The 7,138-nt window shown below is 35.6% G+C and overlaps 1 pseudogene; it reads left to right on the top strand.

Moving 5' to 3' along the window:
- Positions 1 to 2,266: 2,266 nt before the first annotated feature.
- On the top strand, positions 2,267 to 3,213 carry LOC119821743 (annotated as a pseudogene).
- Positions 3,214 to 7,138: the final 3,925 nt, after the last annotated feature.

A 7,138-nucleotide genomic window follows, 5' to 3' on the forward strand; every position in this document is an offset into this window, starting at 1 on the left:
TTACATTGAACAACTTACATTTTACAAAAAAATACTACTGTGAATTTGTAGCATCCAACTTATTTTATGGTGTTCTTTGACAATATCAAAAATCTTTGTCATTAAACTTCTATTCTGCATAAAATGATGGCCCCAACAAAGATAAAGAAAAAATGAGATTGTGTACCAAGTACCTCAGACCATCAAGAAACAGAATGAACACACATAGCTCAATTATAGCTATCAGGTGGACCACATTATCTGCTCATTTATGAAACGGAGATCCCATGACCTCTAGGAAATAGAGCAGATAACAACCTCTCTGAAGCCCCAATGTTCCCTTAAGAGCTAACAGCAGAAACTTGAAATGCTTCCTTGCTAATGGTCATCAGGGGAGAAAAGTTCACAGCAAAGTTCTTTTCTGTAATGTCCACTGCTACTGCAAGTGAAATAATAATTGAAAGTCTGAGGGGAGGTGATGTCACGGAATCACAGATCATATCTCCGGCACTGGGTGTGTCCCTCCAGCTAACCTCCTCCTGATCTCTGTGGGTATGGAGCTGAGATCATCATACTAGAGAGAAAGAGTACCGAGAGTGTAGTAGACTGCAGAAAAGAGAAGAAAATGTGAGAGTCTTGGTAAGTGATTATAGGAGACATTAGGACATAAGACTAAACTGGAGGAGGGACAAAGCTGCAGAGGACACAGACAAAATCTTCAGAAATAGATCGGGTAGAAATGAATTCAGGGGTCCTAGAAGCACTGCATTCTAATTCTGACTTAGCCCATTCCTCACTGACGGTTCTTGCTGTGCTCTCTGTCTTACTGAACATAAAGTCATGTGCTTACAGTGTCTCAAAATGTCTGTAAAAAAGCAGAATTTCTTTAAACCAACTCCTTTTTGAGGAGATTTTAGTAGAGCTCCTGATAAGAAGTGGCATTGTGATCACTGAAACTGCTTAGCGTTTGGAGGGTTATATCTATGAATATTAGTCTCAGGTGGGCTTTTTTGCAGAATCATAAGTGTGGACAGTGATGGACTTGGTCTTGAGGTCTGCAGGTGATTCATTCACATGGTATTAGTGTCATAGATTCAACATTGGTTTGTATGGATTTTGCTATGAATATTTATTTGTAAATAACTTTCATAAATGAAAAGAGATTAAAAAGTAAGTTCTCATGACAATAAATTGACAGTAATTATAACTTGTAGTTCCATCATAATAAGTATTTTATTTTATTTTTCATTTTCAGGATTTCTAGAAGTACAACTATTATAACTTCATTATTATGATTGTAATAAGAAGTAGAACATGCTGCATAAAACAATGTGATTGTACCTGTAATTGCATGTAAATATAGGTCTGATTTGCATAAAACTTTTTCTCTAACTCAGAGTGAGGGTGCAATTAATAGAAACAGTATTCTTAATGGTTTAAAAATACCCAAATTAATAAAAATATCAGTATTTTTTTCCTGTGGATGTAGGAAGAGGCATTTAAATGAATGCAGTTATAATATCAATTTATCTACTTTCAACTACTGGAATTAAATTTTTTCATGTTTGAAAATATTTTCATCAATTATAGGATTAATTATACTTGCATAAGACATTGAAAATGGGGAGATAGACCCACATAGACAAATTCTATGGAATGTCCTATAATCACATTTAAATTTCTCTGAACCTAAAATATTCTAAACATTAATTCTTATTAACATAGTAATTACACTTTAATCTTTATCAAAGTTTGAAATTTCATTTTTCACATTATTTCCTAATATAGTTATAGCTTTAATATATAAAACTTAACTCATTTATCACTAACCCCAAAATCACTTCATTTGGGTGTCAATAAAGAAATTATTTGTGATCTTAAATTAATAGTTTTGTTTCCATCTTACCATATTTTCCATGGATTCATGCTTATTTTTCAAAGTTCAAATATTCCATTTGCTTATCAGGCAGCTGCTTCGCTGGGTCTTAACTGTGTTTCAGATATGAACCAGGCTCCAGAGATATTCTGTGCTGTCCTGTTAAGGAGCTATTGTTGCCTCTTTGCACATTTCACACAGTATGAACGTACAAATATTTGAGCATTTTGTGTCCCATTCAACTGCCTTCACGTGTTCAATTCATGTCAAAGTGGCAGATGCCCTACAGACTGAATTATCTTGTGTACTCATTGAGGATAGAGAATGGTGTTTGTCCAATGACACATTATATGTGGCCCAAACCTCATCTTTCCACATGATTTCCTCAGTCTGGGAGCAGTAACTTACAGCATGGAAGCCAGCGAGCTGTCTATAGCAATGGTCTTCTTGTCTTTGACTATAGTTGGATTTCTGGGGAATTTCTCTCTTCTCTACCACTACATGTTTGTTTACCTAATGAGGTATAGATTAAAGTTTACAGACTGGGTTCTGATGCACTTGATTATAGCCAACATCTTAACTGTACTGACTAAAGGAGTACCTCAGACAATAGTAGCGTTTGGGTTGAACAACTTTCTCAATGATGTTGGATGCAAATTGATTTCCTCTCTCACAGAGTAAGTAGGGGTGTGGGGGATTGGCAGTACCTCCTTCCTCAGTGTCTTCCAGGCCATCATCATCAGCCCCACGGACTCCAGGTATTCCAAGCTTAAATAATTCACACAAGTACATCTGTTACTCTGTGTACCTGAATTGGGTAATTCATTTCCTGTATTAGCAGTATTAATCTTGTGCACATGAGGGCAAAATATGGAAATGAAAGCACAGAAAACTTGAAATCTTTTTTATACTGCTATTCTGTCCGTCATGACCAAACCAGTGACATCTTGTATGCAACATTGCTGTCAGCTCCTGACATTCTTTTTCTGGTACTCATATTATGGTCCAGTGGCTCCATGGTTGTCACCCTGTACAGGCACAAGCAAAGAATGCAACACATGCTCAGATCCAATGTTTCTTCCAGATCCTCCCCTGAGACAAGAGCCACTAAAGCCATCCTTCTCCTGGTCAGTACGTTTTTCTCCTTTTACACAATCTCTTCCATCTGTCAACTCTTTGGGGGCTGTTCTATATAATCCAGGCTGGTCTCTGGTGCATGTGACTGCAATGGCCTCTCTACTTTCCCTACTGTTTGTCCTTTTCTCCTCATGAGTCATTTTTCTCGGGTATCCAGCTACTGCCTGCCCTGGAAAATTAGTAGACATTTTTCTAAGGCCTCTGATCAAGAGCTGAAGTGAAATCTGCTGCCCAGTCCTCACTTGGTTGTTTGAGTCATTTTGAGAGATTAGTGAACATAATAACATTCATATCACATGACTTTTGAGGCTATTGCAGTTGAATCTTCTCACTGCTGTGAATGGAAGTGAATGTATTCAGTGACATAGGCATACATAACTGTGTGTGTCCTTTTGTGCACAAGTATGTGAATTGATTTATTTAAAATATATTCATTATACATCAAGATATATATTTAGTTCATGGTGTAACAAAAGTAGATTACAAATTATAGTGAAAATTAGGTAGACTTTAAGTTTCAGATTACGATAATTGTTGAAAAACAATAATTGCTTTGTGTTGTGATTCCTGCATTTTTTGGGATTGAACCTGAAATAAAATAAAAGTTTAATTGAGCTCTATGCCAATATCTAATGTGTTTCCATGCTCTGGTGCATTCTATGCTACACTCTATTGTTTTAATATGGAAGGTAAAATTTCCCCTGCATTTACATTTCCCCTTGTATGTGACACTGTATCTTGCTTCCCTTGTCACATCCCTTGTATCTTACTTCGCTTGTCACACCCACAGCAGACACGTACCTTTAACACCTTTCAATGTACAGGGGCACACTCAGAGTTCAAAGAAATTTTCCACTTTGGAAACAGCTCTGTTTTCATTTCCCAAAGGAAAGCTACTGTAATTAGGCTCACATCTGCCTTTTGAGTACTCCCTTCAATCAATCTTAAATAGGAAGATGTTTGAAATCACTGCAAAAATTTTTCTGAACCCATTTTCATTTCACATAAAGGAAGTGTTTCTGTTATATGGTTTATATTTAACTTTTATGATTTCTTCTGTTTATATTATTAATTTCTGTTCTACAAATCAATGATAGAAGTTACCTCTTTGAATATCAAAGAATCATATGGACTTTGATTTCTTCAGTGCTGGAGAGAAAGACCAGCAGATAAGTATTTGCTCTATTCTCACAGAGCCTTGATTAAAGTCCAAGCCCCTCCATCCACTAGCACACTGTTGCCTGTAACTTCAGATGCAGGGATGTGATGTCCTTTTCTGAAATCACCAGGCACTGAACATGTGTGTATAACATTTGATAACATAAAAAATAAACCTTCAAAAAAACTTTGCTTTGTTGATCCACATGTACTGTGGTTTGGACACACTGTTGGTGTCTCTCCAGAGACCATGTATTGGAGACCTTGTCCCCCTCTGGGATGATGTTATACTGCAGGAAACATAGCATGTTCAAGCTCTGTCTCATTACCTATCTTTCCAACTTGAGTTCTTCTGAACCATAGTCACAACCATAATGAATACAACTGCTTTAATATACTCACTGAATCTATGCAGACTCATTAACACACTGGTCTACTTTCAACCTATGATATAAATAATTTTCCTTTCTTCAGGAATTAAGCAGATTTATGCATCTCATTCTAGAGAGAGAAAAAGGTTAATTAAATATGTGTATTTTTCAACACAAAGTATTATGTATAAAAACTAACATTTGGGTTTTCCAACATGTTCTGATGGTAGCTAAATAAAAAATTTTTTGTAAAAATAAATGTTCATACTTGTTGGTTCATAGTATTTTTGTGTCAGCTTCAGAATGTATAACAGTTTCCACAGATGGCTCTCAAAATACTCAGTAAATGTTCTTTTTAGCAAAATCTCTCAGTCATAAATTTTGATTGATTATAAATGCACACTCTTATGAAGACCCTTTTCTAGTCGATACTTTTGATCCTACAATTAATATCAATTGTGAAGTATATTGTGTCATGGCTATGATTGACTGTCAAGAAAAGACAGAAATAGCAGGGGAGTTGGAACTCAGTTTAGCATGTGAGGGATGACAATCTAAGTGAAGTAATACCTTGTGTTATAACACATCGGGCCGGTTCCCCTAAGTTTCTTCTAAATTATAGAGAGAGAAAGAATTGGGTTTTCTCAGGAAATAACCCCTAATTGTAAAACTACAATAGCAGTTTGTAAGCCTTGGAATCCAATACATTCTAACACAATATAAAATTTTACTTTTTTATACAAATGTGTGGGTGTGTGATAATAAAGAAAAAGAGGACATGAATTTGAGAGGGATCAAGTCAGTGGGACATGAAATGTGTTGAAGCAGGAAAGGGATAAGGGAAATGTTAGTAATGTTTTTAATTAAAATAAAAATACCATCTTATACACAAAATATGTCAGAATAATGCTCACAGTCAGTACCCTGCATTTGTCAGTAGTGATCTACCACTTTACTTAGATGAACTTTTACAGTTCAATATATTATGAAAGTGTCATGTTAATCTTATAACTGAAGCTTTGTATTACCTCACTTAGATTGTCATCCCTCACACTCTAAACTGAGTTTCAACTCCCCTGCTATTTCTGTCTTTTCTTGACAGTCAATCATGGCCATGACACAGCACCTCCCAATTGATATTAGTCGTAGGATCAAAAGTATTGACTAGAAAAGGGTCTTCATAAGAGTGTGCAGTCAAAAGCAGCAGTAATATGTTTTCCCCTAGACAAGAGCATTTTCACAATCTGATACAGTGGCTCCAGGGGTGTATAGTGCACTGAATACTTGACAACTCTCATTTAAACCCTGGATTGCACACTAATTCTAGGTTTGTAACACTTAAAACAAGTGTGTCAACTCTATTCCAGTTACCACATAAGTCAGAAATTTACATTCATGTATTTTTGCAACATTACATATCCAGTCATAGAAGTAATAGTGAGTTGTAAGAAATCTACATGTAACTGTTATACATAAATATGTATAGATGTTTTAGTTGTGGATATGTGAGCACAGAAACATAAAACCAACACTATAAACTGTTCCATGTAATTTCAGGTACCTTACTTTGCTTTCCCAAGGCTTAAAGGACTAACATGACGTACTTCCTTATGATCACCCAGTTCTTTTACACTCATCAACTTCCATACACAATGTAATAGAGATGGTCATGGAGACACAGTCTCACAGAACAATCACAAGCCCTTAGGGTGAAGCAGAGTCTGGGAGTGAAAAAGAGTCATTTTAGAACTACAGTGTCAATGCCCACAGATCTAGTTTTCAGCAAAGAAACTGTAGAAAGGAAATTGCACGTTATTTAAAGGGCAAATGTCTAAGAATATTTAGAGAAATCATGTTTGAACAAGTCAAATGGTGTACTGAAAGTCATCAAAAACCTGAAGATATTTAGGAAAGCACAGTGAAAAAGAATCATAAAAATAACCACTCATAGCCGGTCAGTGGTGGTACATGCCTTAAAACCATCCCTCAGGAGACAGAGATAGTTGGATCTCTGTGAATCCGAGGCCAGTCTGGTCTACAGAGTGAATTGCAGGACAAACTCCAAAGTTACAAAGAAACCCTGTCTCCAAAAAAAAAAAAAACCAAAACAAATAAAGCACTTATTTAAGCATGATAATAATAATAACAGCAGCAGCATTACAACCTCCTTCATCCTTTTATTCATTCTTTTTTTAAATTAGAAAATAATCTCAATTTTATTTCAAGACCATTTAAATTAATCTAAGTCAATAATAAAATTGATTGAAATCAGATTTCATAATGTGATTTATTCAGGCAGACTTATCATTCTTATGAATAATTTCTGCTAATTCTTGGTGAAAACATAAGCAATCATCTTTGGGTTTTTTCCAAGTGTGAAGTCCTTTCTGTTCCTGAACTTTGACTCCAGAGCATCGAACAAGTACATTTCCTTGGTGAGAAAGGTACACTAACCCTTACCAGCATGTAAATTGAACACTGAACAGTATTTATTGTGTATTCAATCATACACATACTTACAAGTACATTGGAACAGACTTATACATTAGACATGGTGGTCTTATATCTTTGTATAAGGGTAATATGTATCATCAGTGTTTTTGCACACATGCCGCAG

Source organism: Arvicola amphibius, chromosome 8 (genome assembly GCF_903992535.2).
Source record: "Arvicola amphibius chromosome 8, mArvAmp1.2, whole genome shotgun sequence".
NCBI classification, from domain to species: Eukaryota; Metazoa; Chordata; class Mammalia; order Rodentia; family Cricetidae; genus Arvicola; species Arvicola amphibius.